The 16,162-nt window shown below is 39.8% G+C and overlaps 1 long non-coding RNA gene across 2 annotated transcripts in view; it reads left to right on the top strand.

Annotated features, from left to right (window-relative positions):
* Positions 1-16,162, top strand: part of LOC119827592 — a 142,426-nt gene that overhangs the window by 30,952 nt on the left and 95,312 nt on the right. For both annotated transcript variants that reach the window (XR_005287693.1, XR_005287692.1), the window contains exons 2-3: positions 13,021-13,142; positions 14,825-14,917. This is a non-coding gene — a long non-coding RNA (uncharacterized LOC119827592). The remainder of the gene's footprint in view (positions 1-13,020; positions 13,143-14,824; positions 14,918-16,162) is intronic.

The raw sequence follows: 16,162 nt of genomic DNA, 5'->3' as shown, positions 1-16,162 counted from the left end.
TGCTATTTTCTCTTTGTCGATTTATAGATAACTTATTGGATCCAATTTATTTTTTATTTTATTTTTTAAAAGAAAAAAAAACTATGTTTTTTTTTTATTTTACATACCAATCCCAGTCCCATTCCCTCTCGTCCTCCCACTCCCTCCATCAACCCCCCCCACTCCACCCCGCATCCACTCCTCAGAGAGGGTGAGGCACATTGCTTTGGGGAAGGTCCAACGCCCTTCCTACTATGTCTAGATTGAGCAAGGTATCCATACAAAGAGATTAGGTTCCAAAAACGCAAGTACAAGCAGTATGGCTAAATCCTAGTGCCACTGCCAGTGCTCCCCACCCCCGCAAGTGTACCCCAGCCATATAACTGTCACCCACATTCAGAGGGACTAGTTTGGACCTATGCTGGTTCCTTCCCTGTCCAACTGGAGTTGGCTAGCTCCCATAAGTTCAGGTAAACTGTTTCCGTGTGTGTACACATCATGGTATTGACGTCTTTGCTTATATTTTCACTCCTCCCACTCTTTATAAATCCACAGTAACTGATTTTAGTTTGCTTTCATAACATGTATCTAAGGCTTTAAATTTTCTTATAATGCCAGCTGAACTACATACGATGACTTTTATATGCCCTGTGTTTATAGTCATTCAAATAAGTAACTTTCCAGTTTCCATTGAGATAAATACATTTTTAGAGGCTTGAGAGGAGGCTCAGCAGTTATGAGTACTTACTCTCTTGCAGAAGACCTGACTTTGGTTCACAGAACTCACACTGGGTGGTTCCCAAACAACTGTATCTCCAACAGCAAGGCATCCGACACCTCTTCTTGTCTCCATAGGCATGGTACTCATAAGTGCATACCTATACACAGTCGCACACACACACACACACACACACACACACACACACACACAATTAACAATAAAGTAAAAAAAATCTAAAAATAAAGTTTGAGTTATTTAGACCAATAGCCAATGAAAATGTCTCCTTCAAGTCCAGAATGACCACATCAGCCTCTTTTCCCTCCTTATTTTCATTGGTAATCAAATGAACTCCTCTTGCTGCCCCCACGCCAGTAGTTGGAATAAAGAAAGGCACTCAGTTTCTATTAGTAGGAGAAAAAGACTATTACAAGGTCAATATGGTAAATTTAAAACATAATGCCAAATTCCTTTGAATGAAACATTAAAGGAGTATCTTCAAATTATCCCTTAGCAGCTTTATAGTATAATATGCATTTTAATGTACTAAATCAGTAATGAGAATAGTTTTCATTAAAATACATTTATTAGTTGTTACTGTTACAAGGAATAGTATGGAAGGTTTTGGAGAGAGGAAAGGGAAATGAGAAGTAATGTAATTACATAATAATTTCAAAAAATAAAAGAAATATTTTTAATGATAAATACATTTAATTGACAAAATAAAAAAATGTTGCATTGCCTAACTTTGTCATTTTTATTACAAAAGGCATGACCAGAAGCAACTAAAGAAGGGCCTGTTTATTTTGACTCACATTTCAAGGGTGTGGTCTATCATGGTAGTGGAGGACAGATGGCAGGAACGTGGGGCATGTGGTCACATGTTCTCAGTCAGGAAGCAGAGAAAGATGAACACTGGTGTCTGCTTGCTTTTTCCTTTGTGTTCAGCCTGGGACCCCATCCCATGGGATGGTGTTACCCACATTTAAGATAGGTCTTCCCATCTCAGTTAAGCCAGTCTAAAAACTCCTTCACACATATGCTCAGAAGTTTGTCTCCTATGTGATTCTAGATCCTTCCAAGCATACAACAAAGATCATGGCAAATGGGATTTTTTTCTACTAATTAAAAAAGAAGCTATATTTCACCACTCTAGGGATCCTCTTCCAGGGATGAGGAAGGCCTCCCTTCAAGAGTCTTGTAGGTAGTGGTTGATTTGGTCTTCTCTCTCTTCCTTCCTTCCTTCCTTCCTTCCTTCCTTCCTTCCTTCCTTCCTTCCTTCCTTCCTCCCTCCCTCCCTCTTTTCCTCCCTCCCTCCCTCTTTTCTTCCCTCCCTCTTTTCCTCCCTCCCTCCCTCTTTTCTTCCCTCCCCCTTTCCTTCCCTCCCTCTTTACTTCCCTCCCCCTTTCCTCCCTCCCTCCATCCCCTAAATTATCTTTCTTTCTTCTATCCCTCCCTTTATTTCTATTTTATCTTTTTTTCTGCTTTTTGGAGACAAAGTTTCATTCTGTAACGTAGAGCGTTCTGGAGTTCACTATGTATCCTCCTAGATCCAACTTGCTGCAAATCTCCTACCTCAGCTTTCCCAACTCTGGGACTGATGTATCATAACACCCAGCCATCTTCTAATCCTTATCCCAGTGGTTCTCAGAAGGAAGCATTGAGTACACTGTCCATGGAGAAAAGTCTTCCCTGGGAATAAGAAATATAAATAAGGAAAGACTGTATATCAGAACCCCAATCATTAAAAGGACTTGGAATGTCAGGGCAACACCATTCTGTCCGAGGAACCACTGATGTAAACAATGATTTCTTCTTCAATTCAGCCAATTCTAACTAGTTGGGAGGAAAAGTGTGTCTCATATTTGATTTTATTCTTATCCTTTTTTTAAATAGAACCAACTGTCAGTAAATTTTATTACTTTCAAGATAACTTGACAACAGAAAGAAGCTGGACCTCAGCTGTTCTCAGAGGATACTGAAACAGAATCAGGAACACACGTTCACATTTGTTTTTTTGTTTTTACCACTACAAGCTCCTCCGTTTAAGAACCAAAGTGACTGGACAGAGAGGCCAAGAAGCCAAGTGACCTAAATTTCTAAGCAATAAGGAGAACCAAAGCTGTGGCAGTGATGATGTCTTTGAGACACTGGATGAAATCATAGTTGAGAGGTGGTTGCGTGTGGAGGAGGACAAGAGGCTAGGGAACAGTGCAATAGTTTGGGTTTGCCTGGTCTACAAGAGCTAGTTCCAGGCCAGGCTCTAAAAAAGCTGCAGAGAAACCCTGTCTCGAAAAACCAAAAAAAGAAAAAAAAGAAAAAAAAAAAAAGAAAAAAAAAGAAAAAAACAAAACCAAACTCATTCAAGTATGTGCTGTACATGGATTTTCATTCCTACCCATTACCTTCACGTTCTTGCCCCCCACTTCTTATCAGTCTCCTTTGTTCCTGTAGACAGTTTGTTCTGCTTTCATGTCATATATACCTCATAATTTTATGTATCTATATAAAATAGGAATCACAAATGAGCAAAAACATGTTATCTATCTGTTTGAAACTCTTAATTCACTTAATGTGGTCATCTTCAATTGCATTAAAATTCTGCAAATGACAGCTTAATTGTTCTTTATGACTAAAAAACTTTCTCTCTCTCTTTCTCTCTTTCTCTCCATCTCTCCCCCCCTCTCTCACACACACACAAACACACACACACACACATACACACACACACACACACACACACAGAGAGAGAGAGAGAGAGAGAGAGAGAGAGAGAAACAGAATATTCTACTTATGCATTTTTTGTTTGTTGGATTCCTAGGTTGATTCCATAGCTTAGCTATTATAAATATGACTACAGTAAACATTGATGAGAAATTAGCTCTCTGATTTTGTAACAAGGAGACCCTCAAGCCAATATCCTTGAATGATATAGTAAGATCATATGATACATTTATGTTTAATTTTCTTCTTTACTTCTTTTGAGAGACCTTCATTCTGATTTCTATGGTATCTGGAATAGTTTACATTTTCAACTGCCATGTATAAAGATTCCACCTTGTTCACATCCCTGCCAATATTTTTAATGTTTATATTTTTCATCTTTTTAATGTTAATCATTTGTTAACTTTATTTATTCATATTATTATATTCCATCAGTCGTAAGTCCTTTCTGAGATTTGTCTGATCTGGAGGCAAAGACTATCATGCCTCATATTGCAGTTTACAGTATTTGCTTTGGTGAACGTTGATGGTAGACTGAACTGACAAGAGACAGATGAAGGTTTTATTTTTATTATGAAAAAGAACATTGAAGAAAGAGCGTCAGGGGTTTCAGCTTCTTACATAGACTGTAAATGACAGGTAGCCCTAGTTTTCTTCAGCACAGGGAGCTCTGGACAAAGCAGGTGCAGAGAAGTTTCCAGGACTGAAAGTTTGATGTTTTGCATGGCTAGAAAATCTCACCGCCCTGGATAAGGAAGATGAAGGACTTTATTTGTTTAATCTTTAGAACCCTGGGCAGTTGAAGCAAGCAGAAAACTCATGGTTCTCATGGAAAAGGATAGTGAAAAAATGTCTGCAAAGTTTCTGAGACGGGTGTGGCAGAATGAATGTAACTGACCCCCATAATCTCATAGAGAGTGGCACTATTAGGAAATATGGCCTTGTTGAAGAAGGTGTGGCCTCACTGTGGGGGCAGACTTTGAAGTTTCCTGTGCTCAGGATGCTGCCTCGTGTCTCAGTGGTCTTCCTGTTGCCTGCAAGATTCAGCCACTCCTCCAGCAGCAAGTCTTCCTGCATGCCACCATGCTCAGTGCCATGGTGATAATGGACTGAATTGCTGAAACTGTAAGTGAGCCTACTCAGTTGAATGTTTTTCTTATAAAAGTTGCTGTGCTGGAAGTGTGCCTGAGTGTGTGAGAGTCTGAATACACTTCCAAGATATGCCTGTGATGGAAAGGCACACGGACACCATGTGGATGAGCCAACTGGATTATATCCCCACCTCAAGTCTCAACACAGTTTATTCCTGTAAACTCCCACATGTGCACCTATGATAAATTCCTTTCTAAAACTTACATACTCCGTGATCCATGAAAATCATTTGTTAGATCTTTAAGATAGAAATCCATTGGGGATTGAGGTTTACATGAACTTTCTGTACCACAATTCCTGAGTTGAGGTTAGGTAGCCTCCAAAACACTAAAATAGTCTGTTCTTCCTGTTTCAGTAGAAACAAAAATAAGTTAATTAATTAAGGTAATTTGAAATGCATTGCAATATTATTGTAACAAAATAAGTATATTGGGAACACAAGGTAAGAAGCTTATAGCAGCTCTTTCCAAGCCGGCACTCCGTAAGGGTGAGCCATGTTCAGCTTGAGCGCCAAGATTGTCAAGCCCAATGGCGAGAAGCCAGACGAGTTCAAGTCCGGCATCTCTCAGGCGCTGCTCGAACTGGAGTGTAAAAAGGAAACAGCTAGGGAAGAACTACATTAAGAATAAGAGCCTCCAGTACTTCTAGGATTTCTTGTCTTTGACCATGACAAAACCAAGGGCATTTCTAATTTCTGGTCAAAATCAATAAGGAAAGTCTGTGTCTTTAAACGGCTTGTTCAGTTTCTCTCTTCTGTTTTTATCATTGTTAATGCAAAAACTTCATAAAAACATTGCCACATGGGAGCATGGTCCTTTGGTAACCTAAATGCATGACCTCTGGTCATTGTCAATGATACTTGGTTCCAGAACAAACTTTTACTCAGTTTGCAGTGAGAGACATATTTTTGACATTATCCATGTTATTTACTCTGCGACTCATTCTCCTCCTTGCTCTTTCTCTGTGTAATCCATATTCATCAGCTATTATAAGTTTGCTCTGATCTTTATTCAGATCCTCTATTCTTCACTATCCATCTATACAAGGTGTTTATTACAAGGTGATCTGGAGTGAAAATAGACACTGTCCACAGTGATTGCTGTATGGCATACATTGTAAGGTGATTGACAGGCCCATTTGGATTGATGCTTACCAGAGGGGACAATGGTATGCAAAACCTTCTGCTAGATGTAATCTTATGATATTCTGTGCTGTTCATAAAGCAATATCTTTATCCAGGGCCAATGTTATGATGTTGAGTCTATTCTTTAACCAACAATAATGTAATAAAATAAAAATAAGCCTAAACAAATTATAAAAAAAAAAAAAAAAAAAAAAGTTGCTGTGGTCATTGTAGTGTGAAGGCGGCGGGGCTGCGTCCGGCCACCCGGCCGCCGGCTAGCTTTACACCCGAAATAATTACACGGAAACTGTATTCTTTTAAATACTGCCTGGCCCATAGTTTCAGCCTCTTATTGGTTAATTCTCTCATCTTCCTTTAACCCATATTTAATAATCTGCGTAGCACCACGAAGTGTGGCTTACCAGGAGAGATCTTAACCTGCGTCCATCTTGGAGAGGAGAAGCATGGAGACTCACCATGCGACTCCCTGAAGCGTCTCCCCCACTCTACTTCCTTGTTCCCACAATTCTGTTCTGTCTACTCCACCTACCTAATTTTCTCTTAAAGGGCCAAGGCAGTTTTCTTTATTAATAATGAAAGTAACACATAAACACTCCTCCATCAGGTCATGGTGTCTTTTCACATAAACAGAGACCTTAACCTAGACAGAAGCTGGTACCAGAGACTGGGGTATTGCTGTGATAGGCCTGACCATGTTTTTGTTTGGAGGAATTTGGAATTTGATACTTTGGGTTAGGAAAGCAGTGGAATGCTTTAAGCACTGCTTAATGGGCCATACTAGTAGAAGCTTGGAAGGCAGTGGTGCTAAGAGTTATTTGAACTGCGGGGGACTCACTCAAGAGGCTTCAGAGGAGAAGAATTTTAGTATTTTGCCTGGAGATTGTTCTTGTGATATTTTGGTGAAGTAAGTGGCTGCCTTTTGCCCTTGCTCAAAGAGTTTGCCTGAGGCTAAACTGAAAAGTTTTGGGTTAATTCTTTTGGCAGAGGAAATTCTCAAAAACAGCCTGGTATAGACTCTGTTTTGTGCTTACTAGTGTTAACTCTAATGAAAATTTATAACGAAAAGGAGCAAGCTGAGCAGGATAAATTACAAAATGTAAATTTTGAGGAGCAAAAGGGCAACAGGAAGTAGTGGTAAGCGTTGCCATGGTTGTGATGATGTCTCTTCACAGCAATGGAAGCCCTAACTGAGATAGAGGGGAAGCTCTGAAAGTATCAAATTACACATAAACGTCTTTTGCTCCTGGAAAGGCTCTGGAGGATGCAGGGAGCAGCATTCCTGGTGACCCCTGGGAGAAAGATGCTGTATTCTGACTCTCTTCACAGAAAAGTGAGAATGTTCCAGAAGGGTTGCTGCAGATGTAGCTGACAGTGCAGCCAAGATCGGATCCTCAAAAAGTCTTCATGGGAAAGTGGGTTATGAATATTTACTTTAGAACCTAACCTTTTTATGTTTTAAAATTCTTTGAAAATTTCATATACATATATAATAAACTTTGACTTTTTTATCACTCATTACTCTTTCTTATCGCCATTCCCTGTCCTCCTTAAACCCATCTTCTTCCCAGCAAGGTTCCCCCTTGCTTTGATGTCCTTTTGTGTTTATGTGATGCACTGCGTTTAATTGTGGCTGCATGTATGAGCATGGGTGGGGGGATTGTTTACTAAAGCATAGGCAAGTTGGCATGTGACTACAGCACTAAAGAAAATGACTCTTCTTCCCCAGTAGCCATTAACTGCCCACAGTTTCCTGGAAGGTGGACCTTCATGACGTGGTCATTTATCTATGATGAAGTGTTGCAAGGTCCAATCTTGTGAATTTCTTCTGTAGCTACAACGAATGCATGAGTGTGGCAGGCCTGTCACATCCAGAAGGCACTCTTGAAGGATTTGCCTCCCATCTTCTGGATCTCACAAACTTTCTACACTCTCTTTTGTGATGTTTCCTGAGTCTTGGTGGATGACATGGGGTCAAGGAAGTGATGGAGAATGCTCTGTTTAGGATTGAGAACTTACCAGCAACTTATTCTCAGCTTTTTGATCATCTGTAAGTGCCACCATCTGTAACTGCCACTTATGGCAGAAAATCTTTTCTCATGAAGTTTGAGAGCTGAAACAGTAGGTCCAAGTATAAGACAGGTTCACAACATGTTACTTTGGCAAACTACAGTAGTAGGTTCCCATCTAAACGTATGACCTCCCTAGCTGTCTTAATTGGTGTTCTGTTGTGAGACGATACCATGACCATGGCAACTCTTATACAGGAAAACATTTAATTGGAGATTGCTTACAGTTTCTGAGGTTTAGTACGTTGTCATCATGGTGGGGGACTATGGTATCATGTAAGGATTCATGATGCTAGAGAATTAGCTGAAAGCTCTAAATCTGAATCCACAGTCAGCAGGAAGAAAGAGAGTCACTGGGTCTATCTTGAGCTTCTAAAACCTCAAAGCTCACCCCTAGTGACACACTTCCTCCAACTAAGCCACACCTATTTCAGCAAAACCACACCCCCTAATCCTTTTCAAATAGTGCCACTCCCTAGATACTAAGCATTCAAATATATGAACCTAAGGGGGCATTCCTATTTAAATCACCATTCTAGCCATGGACTTTTGACCATATTTATGGTACAAGCCATAAATTCCCCTTTGTGGAGTAGGCTTCAAATCCAATCAAAATGGTTGGTGTTGGTTGGTTATCCCCATAATAATTGTGTCATTGTTATACCAGTGGGCAAGTTTAGGACCACTGATAAGTTTTCCCTCCCAACAGCAAGTAATGAACTTTCTAGCACTATGAAAAGGTAGACATCAGGGAGAAAGTTTCAGCTCAGCTATAGTTTGATTTCTTGGTATTCTGCAACCACGCATATAATGTATTTAGCAATAGAGTCTTACCATCTAGCCCTGATAGGCAGCAAAGAGAAATGGCAATAACCTATATTATTTTGGGACCCTGAGGCCTCTCTGATCAAGCAAGTCATAGGAACGTATTTCATACTCATCACTGGGATTTTCATTTAATAGCCTATGGCTTCTAGGGGAATCATTTTGTTTTTTTTTTTTACCCATGCAGGGTGTCCCTCGATCCACAGTTTAAAAATTAAATTTTAATAGACTTATAAAGTAGTAGGTTTCACAGATCTTTTTCATACATTCTTAGTTTTGCTTAAACTTTCCTTCTCCTCCCTCCTGTTCTCTATTCCCTGACTCTCAGTCCCACTTAAACCTTTCCACCCACGTGTTCCCTCCTTGTACCTGTGCAATGTTTATGCCCTACCACACCCTCCCTTTTAGTAAGGCCTCTTCCCTCCCTTCTGATAGCGCTTTACTACATTCCTGGCTTCTTCAGATCCTACAAGTTAAACTCATCAGTTTTAGAATTCAAAATTGGGATCTGTATATTCTGAATTAGTGATGAATGTATGGGGTGGGGCTCAGCAATTGTGGCCAGCACCATCCATGTACAGGTAGTCCTGAGGTATATAAAAAAGGAGGCTGAGCAAGCCAGTAGACAGCATTCTTCCATGACTTCTGCTTCAGTTCCTGCCTTCAAGTTCCTGCACTGACTCCCTGGAGTAAGATTTGGGTCTGAAATAAACCCCCTTTCTCCTTGCTGCTCTTGTTCATGGTGTTTTAGAAGCAATAAAAATGTAAACAAGACTGCTACTATTTTATTGCCTTTTTAGTGTCACATAAACCAGTCACTCTCTACATAGACTATGTTGCTCATTATTACCTCATTAAAAATGCTTAGAACCTCATGACTTGAACATGTTCTGGACACTTCTGCCCTTTCATTACACAGTACTCTTGGAATAGCCCTTAACGCACTGACATTTCATCGAGCTCACATGAGACATGAACACTAGACTTTTAAAAAATATTCTCCTTTAATTGTAGTGAAGTGTCTTCTTTACATTTTTTTCTTTTCTTGTTTTTTTTTTTATGTGATGGGAAGCTACCAAATACAAAGGGGCCTCATGTAGTCTCTGAATACCAAACTCACTTTCTTCTTTCCTCCTTTTCTTTCTTCTCTGAACTTGTCAGATGGTGTGATAAGAACTGACTCTCTGGACGAGCTGTCATTTAACGGGCAGCAGCTTGGCATTTAAGTATGGGAGGAAGGTGATCAATGCTGTTTCCTGCCTCTCTGGTGAAAGGAAACTGGAGTTGGTGACACTTGGCATATCAGAACTTGGAGCTAGGGCAGTTCACAGCAGTAAGAAGCCTCACCTCTCTGAGCTGAGCATATTCTGCAGAAAATCCTGGTTAGGTATCCTATTCCAGGCTGAAGGAGGTCCCTGCCATTAGGTCATAGAAAGCTAATCTGTTAGGTCATTTTATGGAAGGGCTCTGTATGTCATTCATAGCACCCTTGAAACATAAAAGTTCTTTGTGTTTTTCTACCAATGACTTGGCATGGACTTTTTTTTTCTCATTTTTTTTATTAAAGATTTCCATCTCCTCCCCCTTCCCTCCTCTCCCTTCCACCCATACCCCCACTCCACCCCTCTCCAAGACAAAGAGCCATCAGGGTTCCCTTCACTATGTTAAGTCCAAGGTCCTCCCAGCTCCCCCTAAGTTCAGGAAGGTGAGCAACCAAACTGACAAGGCTCACAGTGAGCCCGTCCATACTGTAGAGTTCATGTTCATTGCCGTTGTCCTTGGTTTCTCAGTCCTCCTCCACCGTCAGCCACATCCAGAGAGTCCGGTTTGGTCCCTTGTTCCATCAGTCCCATTCCAACTGGACTTGGTGGTCTCCCGTTAGATCTGTCCCACCGTCTCAATGGGTAAACGCACTCCTCACGGTCCTGACTTCCTTGCTCATGATCTCCCTCCTTTTGCTCTTCATCGGGACCTTGGGATCTCAGTTGGGTGTTCCTATGTGGGGCTCTGTCATTTTCTCCATCCAATGCCAGGTGAAGGTTCTATGGTGATATGCAAGATATTCATGAGTATGGCAATAGGATCTGTACATTTCTGGCACCCTCTCCTCAGCTGCCCAAGGACCTAGCTGGGGGTGTCTTCCTGGACACCTGGGAACCCCTCTAGAGTCAAGTCTCTGCCAACCCTAGAATGGCTCCCTTAATTAAGATATATAATTCCTTGTTCCCATATCCACTTTTCCTATATCCCAACCATCCTATTCCCCCAAGCTCTTCCCATCCTCCACTTCACACTTTTCTCTCCCCCTCCCCCCTCCCCTCATACCACCCCCCCCATGTTCCCATTTTTTGTCCGGCAATCTTGTCTACTTCTAGTATCCAGGAGGATAACTATATGTTTTTCTTTGGGTTCACCTTCTTATATAGCTTCTCTAGGATTTTTTACGAATTATAGGCTCGATGTCCTTTTTTTTATGGCTAGAAACCAATTATGAGTGAGTACATCCCATGTTCTTCTTTTTGGGCCTGGGTTACCTCACTCAGGATGATGTTTTCTATTTGCATCCATTTGCATGCAAAATTCAAGATGTCATTGTTTTTTACCGCCGAGTAGTACTCTAATATGTATATATTCCACACTTTCTTCATCCATTCTTCCTCTGAAGGGCATCTAGGTTGTTTCCAGGTTCTGGCTATTACAAATAATGCTGCTATAAACATAGTTGAACAAATGCTTTTGTAATATGATTGGGCATCTCTTGGGTAAATTCCCAAGAGTGGGATTGCTGGGTCCTGGGGTAGGTTGATCCCAAATTTCCTGAGAAACCTCCACACTGCTTTCCAAATCGGTTGCACAAGTTTGCATTCCCACCAGCAATGGATGAGTGTACCCCTTACTCCACATCCTCTCCAGCAAAGGCTATCATTGGTGTTTTTTTTTTAGCCATTCTGATAGGTGTAAGATGGTATCTCAACATTGTTTTGATTTGCATTTCCCTGATTGCTAAGGAGGTTGAGCATGACCTTAAGTGTCTTTTGGCCATTCCTTTGACTTATCCACTAGAGTGGCATTGCTGAAACCATGCTAGGTGTGGTCAGCTCCATAGTGGTCACTCAGAGATGTTTGTCTTAGAATGCACAGGTGATTCTGAATTGAGACCATTTCAACTTGTTTGTATAGCAGAGAAGTGTCAGGAAGACAGTCCATAGTAAATGCATAGACAGTCAACAGCACTGACTCACGACAAAGATGCTACAGTCATGCCTAGGAGATAACACAGTAAAGCACTTGCCATGCCAGCATGGGGACCTGAGTTAGACTCCCCAAACCTATGGAAAAATATCCATGAGTAGTAGTGTATGCCTATAACCACAGTTCTAAGGAGGCAGAGACAGGCAGATACCTGAGGCTTTCTGGCCAGACAGCTTAGTTTACTTACTTAGCTTAGCCAGTGAGTATGCATGGAGCCAGGATTTTTTTTTAAATATCATCCCTGATATATCCCTGCCATTAAATGAGAACAGAGATGGGTGAGAATTACATGAGAAACTCAGCATTTTTCTATGAATTAGAGCCTGCTACCCAAATTAACTGTTCAAATTATTGGTGCATAGGCTGAACCCTAAGCCATGTAGTGCATTCATTCACCCTAAGCACTGAATAGGAAGTTTCTTTAATGTAGGCAGAACAATTGTGGGCAGAATAAAAGATTTGCATTTTTGTGCATATCAGAATTTATAGTGTGAGCATCCCTCTGTACAAGATAAATGAAGAGCTCTAACTTCTCTCTTTCTTTTTCCCTGAAAAAAAAAAAAGAAAGATCAGATTTTGACATTTGACAGCATGCAACATGGACGGGTCACTCATCTTGTTTCTGTCAAAGATTATCAGTCCAGGGTTCCACTGTGGCCATTGGGAGACATCTCCATCACATCCGTCTTTCCATTTCAGAAAGGCTCTCACTTACTCCCCGAAGCTGTGTGGAAGGTTTAGATATATTTCAAAAATACCCCAATGATCACAGAGGAGAGAAGGATAAATAGGTGGGACAGCAATGATGTTTGAGAGCAGTGAAATAATTCTGCATGATGCTGTGATAGATGCGGGTTATAGAATGGTCAAAACTTATAAACAACACAAAGCAGAATACTAGCGGACAGACTGGTAGATGCTGATATTCATGTGCCAGTGTTGGCTCACAGATTGTAAAAAGTGTGCCATATTGATGATGGTTGGTTACAAAGAGGGGGCTACGTGGTGGGGAGGAATGGACTAAGTGGCAACTTCAGACTTTCTCCTCAGCTTTGCTGTTAAACTAAAACTACTCTAAATAACAAGGTTAATTAATTCAACTAAAAATAGACAATTCAAAGCAAATCAAAAATTTGACACTGTTTTGTTGTCTCCTTCAGCAAATTTTGTGAAGAACAAAGAATAATCAATTTTCTAAAATATATGAAAAATGCTCAACATGGCTAATAGGGACATAAACACCAAAGCCGTATTGGAATGCTGTCTTCACAGACTCGGAAAGGTTAGAATTCTCCAACCACACTGAGAACACTGAGAACGTGGAGAAATGGGAACCCTTACTAGTATTCCTTTTTGTGTTGCATACCCTATAAGTTTTTGTAAATTTATATATCGTATTGTTCCCTGGTGGTAAAACTATGAAAAGTTATAGATATTTTCAATTTATACAAAATATAATTGTAAATTTAAAAAGTTACCCATTGCCTCATCTGTTGGTCTGTCTAATTATGTATCTGTCTATTTCTCTGTCTATCTCTCTATCTCTATCATCTATCTATCTATCTATCTATCTATCTATCTATCTATCTATCATCTATCTATCTATCTATCTATCTATCTATCTATCTATCTATCTATCATCTATCTATCACTTATCCATCCATCATCTGTTTTTCTATCATCTGTCACTTTCTAGCTTGTGTGGGAGATCAGAACCCCATGCATGATAAGCAAGTGATTTATTGTTAAGGAAATATTCCTCCTGACCGTGAGCTATGTGTGTGATCATAAATTCTGGAAATTGCAAGAGAATGGTTATTGTCTACCCACACTACAGAATATCACACAACTATATAAAGCAATGAATTTTATCTATTTTTATTAATCTAAAGTGACAATTGTAATATGTTTTAAGTGGAAAAGATACATATTGCAAAGTAATTCACATTAGATAGTCTGGGTTAAAAAACAAATGTGGCCAATTCATAGAGAAAAGGTAGCAGGGTGCAGAATAAACCGTTATCATTGATTACCTGGAGAATGAAGGAAAAGGGGACATTGCTGGCGGTTTTTTTTTTTTTTTTTTTTTTTGCTGGCAATGGTTTGTTTTTTATTGTTACAATAAGTAGGCTCTGATTTCGTAGCTTGAAAGGAAAATTCAATAAATTTTAGTAGAGATGAAACAAAACAACAGAAGGGAAGCTGGATGACATGGCCTCCGGGTCAAGCATCTACAGACAATCAGACCTTTTATGCTGCCAAGAGTGACTGCCTCTTAGCAAAGCTTTTGTGCATTACTACACCAAGAAATCTGTTTGTTTTTCCACGCTTTGGGGATTGTTATAAAAAATCAGCTTTCTGCTTCCTGAGCTTGGTACAAGGCTTGCTGCAGGATAAGATGTCTGTTAGTCAAGGCATAAGAAATGGGGGAAAGGGAAGATCTCTGATACTATTTCATCTCCATCGTGTTCCTACGTGGGTTTGTGCTCAACTGTAGAACAGTGTACAGGGTAATGGATCAAGCCCCATAAAAGGAGTTAAGGAGCTCATTATTTTTTTTCTGTTAAAAATGTGAATATGGACAAATAGCAAAACTTGAACATAATGTATTTATCATCTAGCTCTTACACTTCAAATTTAGAGGAACTTGTTCTCCTGGTGTGCTTTGTCCCTTCCGGAACGTACACTCTTTCTGCCTCCTATTCTATGGGGTTCCCTGACTTTGTGGGGAAGGATTTGATGGAGGCATCTCACTTAGAGCTGTGCTTTCCAAGAACTAACTCACTCTCTCTCTCTCTCTCTCTCTCTGGCTCTTCTGGCTCTAGGTTTCTGAATCTGTTCTCATCTGTTGTGGTAGAAAGCTTCTTCGCGATGGCTGATTAAAGTACTGATCTATTCATAGTATCATTAGTAGTCATTTTAGTGTGACTTCTTTGTGATTAATATTACTTTGTTTTACCTTAGGTCTCGGGAACATCTGGTCTCTGGTTCTTGGTAACCTAAGCAGTGATGGGTATGGGTTCCATTTCATGAAGTGGACCTTCAGTCAAATCAGATGTGAGTAAATTTGGGGGGTGATTCTGGCATATAATTTTTTCTTGAACAATTTAAAATTTTTAGTTAAAGGACAACAACATCACTTCCCCTTTCTATTTTCATTGTCTAACTTTCCCCATGTTTTCTCCCTCTAACCTCTACCATGTAACCCATCACTTCTTAAATGATAGCCTCTTTTTCTTTCATTCTTATTGTAACATATATAAATGCATAAATATATAAACACAGCCTGCTGAGTATGTCTGATTTCAAAGTTGACCATTTTTTAATGGGATAAGCAATTGAGGGTAGGGGTGTCTCCTTTTGGGGGATGACTGAAATTTCCCTTTTTAGCAGTGATCCCTAGAAAGATTGGCTGTAACTGGGGGGATATTCCTATGAAGTGGTCCATGTGCTTGGTAGTGAGTTTGAGCTGGCCATTGGAAAGAAACCTCTTACTGGGGCTGCTTAGTGTGCTCCTGACACGAAAGTGGGCTCTCTAAGAGGTAGAGGCATAAGAAAGAGCAAGCAGAATGACAAACACTTTTTATGAATAAAGTTTACTTATTACATGCTCTCACTTTTTATTTATTGATTTTTATTGGTTTCTTTTAAACTTTATTATAAATAACTTACAAATTAAAAAGTCACAGACCAAAATTAAATAGACTCACAGGCTACACAACACAATGAACTTCTATAAAATTAGAGTAGTCACATTCTAAAATATTTTTACTTTATTGTGTGTGTGCCCTCATGCCATAACATATTTGTGCCATGACATACATATGGAGGTCAGAGGACAACTTGCAAGAGTTCATTCTCCTTCTACCATGTGATTAAACTAATGACAATATTCTTGGCTAGAAGTGTCTTTACACACTGAACCATATCGTTGATCCATATGCCATCACTTTTATAGATGATATTCCATTAAAAACAAGTCACTAAATGCAGGTTACACTCAAGAGAAGGCAGTTAAATCTCAACTTTTGAAGTAGCATACAACAGAGAGCTTTGGTATAAAGTTACAATGGCCACATAGTATTTGCTGCAGCTCTGCTGCCTTCTGGCTGTCATGAACTTCTGGAAATTTCAAGTCTACTAATTTTTCCCCTGCTGATTTGCAGTCTTTTTTTTTTTTGCAGATTTTCTTTAACTTCTCAGGATTTTGGTGATCCAAGTTCTTCATTCTGTTTTCTAGGCTTTGTACTACTCTTTTGCCAGAATTTTACATGCACTTTTAAGGATTTAAGTTTTTTTTAC

The sequence above is a fragment of the Arvicola amphibius genome, chromosome 12 (genome assembly GCF_903992535.2).
Source record: "Arvicola amphibius chromosome 12, mArvAmp1.2, whole genome shotgun sequence".
NCBI lineage: Eukaryota > Metazoa > Chordata > Mammalia > Rodentia > Cricetidae > Arvicola > Arvicola amphibius.
Note: the sequence above shows the minus strand (reverse complement) of the source record. Positions and strands in the feature narration are given on the sequence as shown.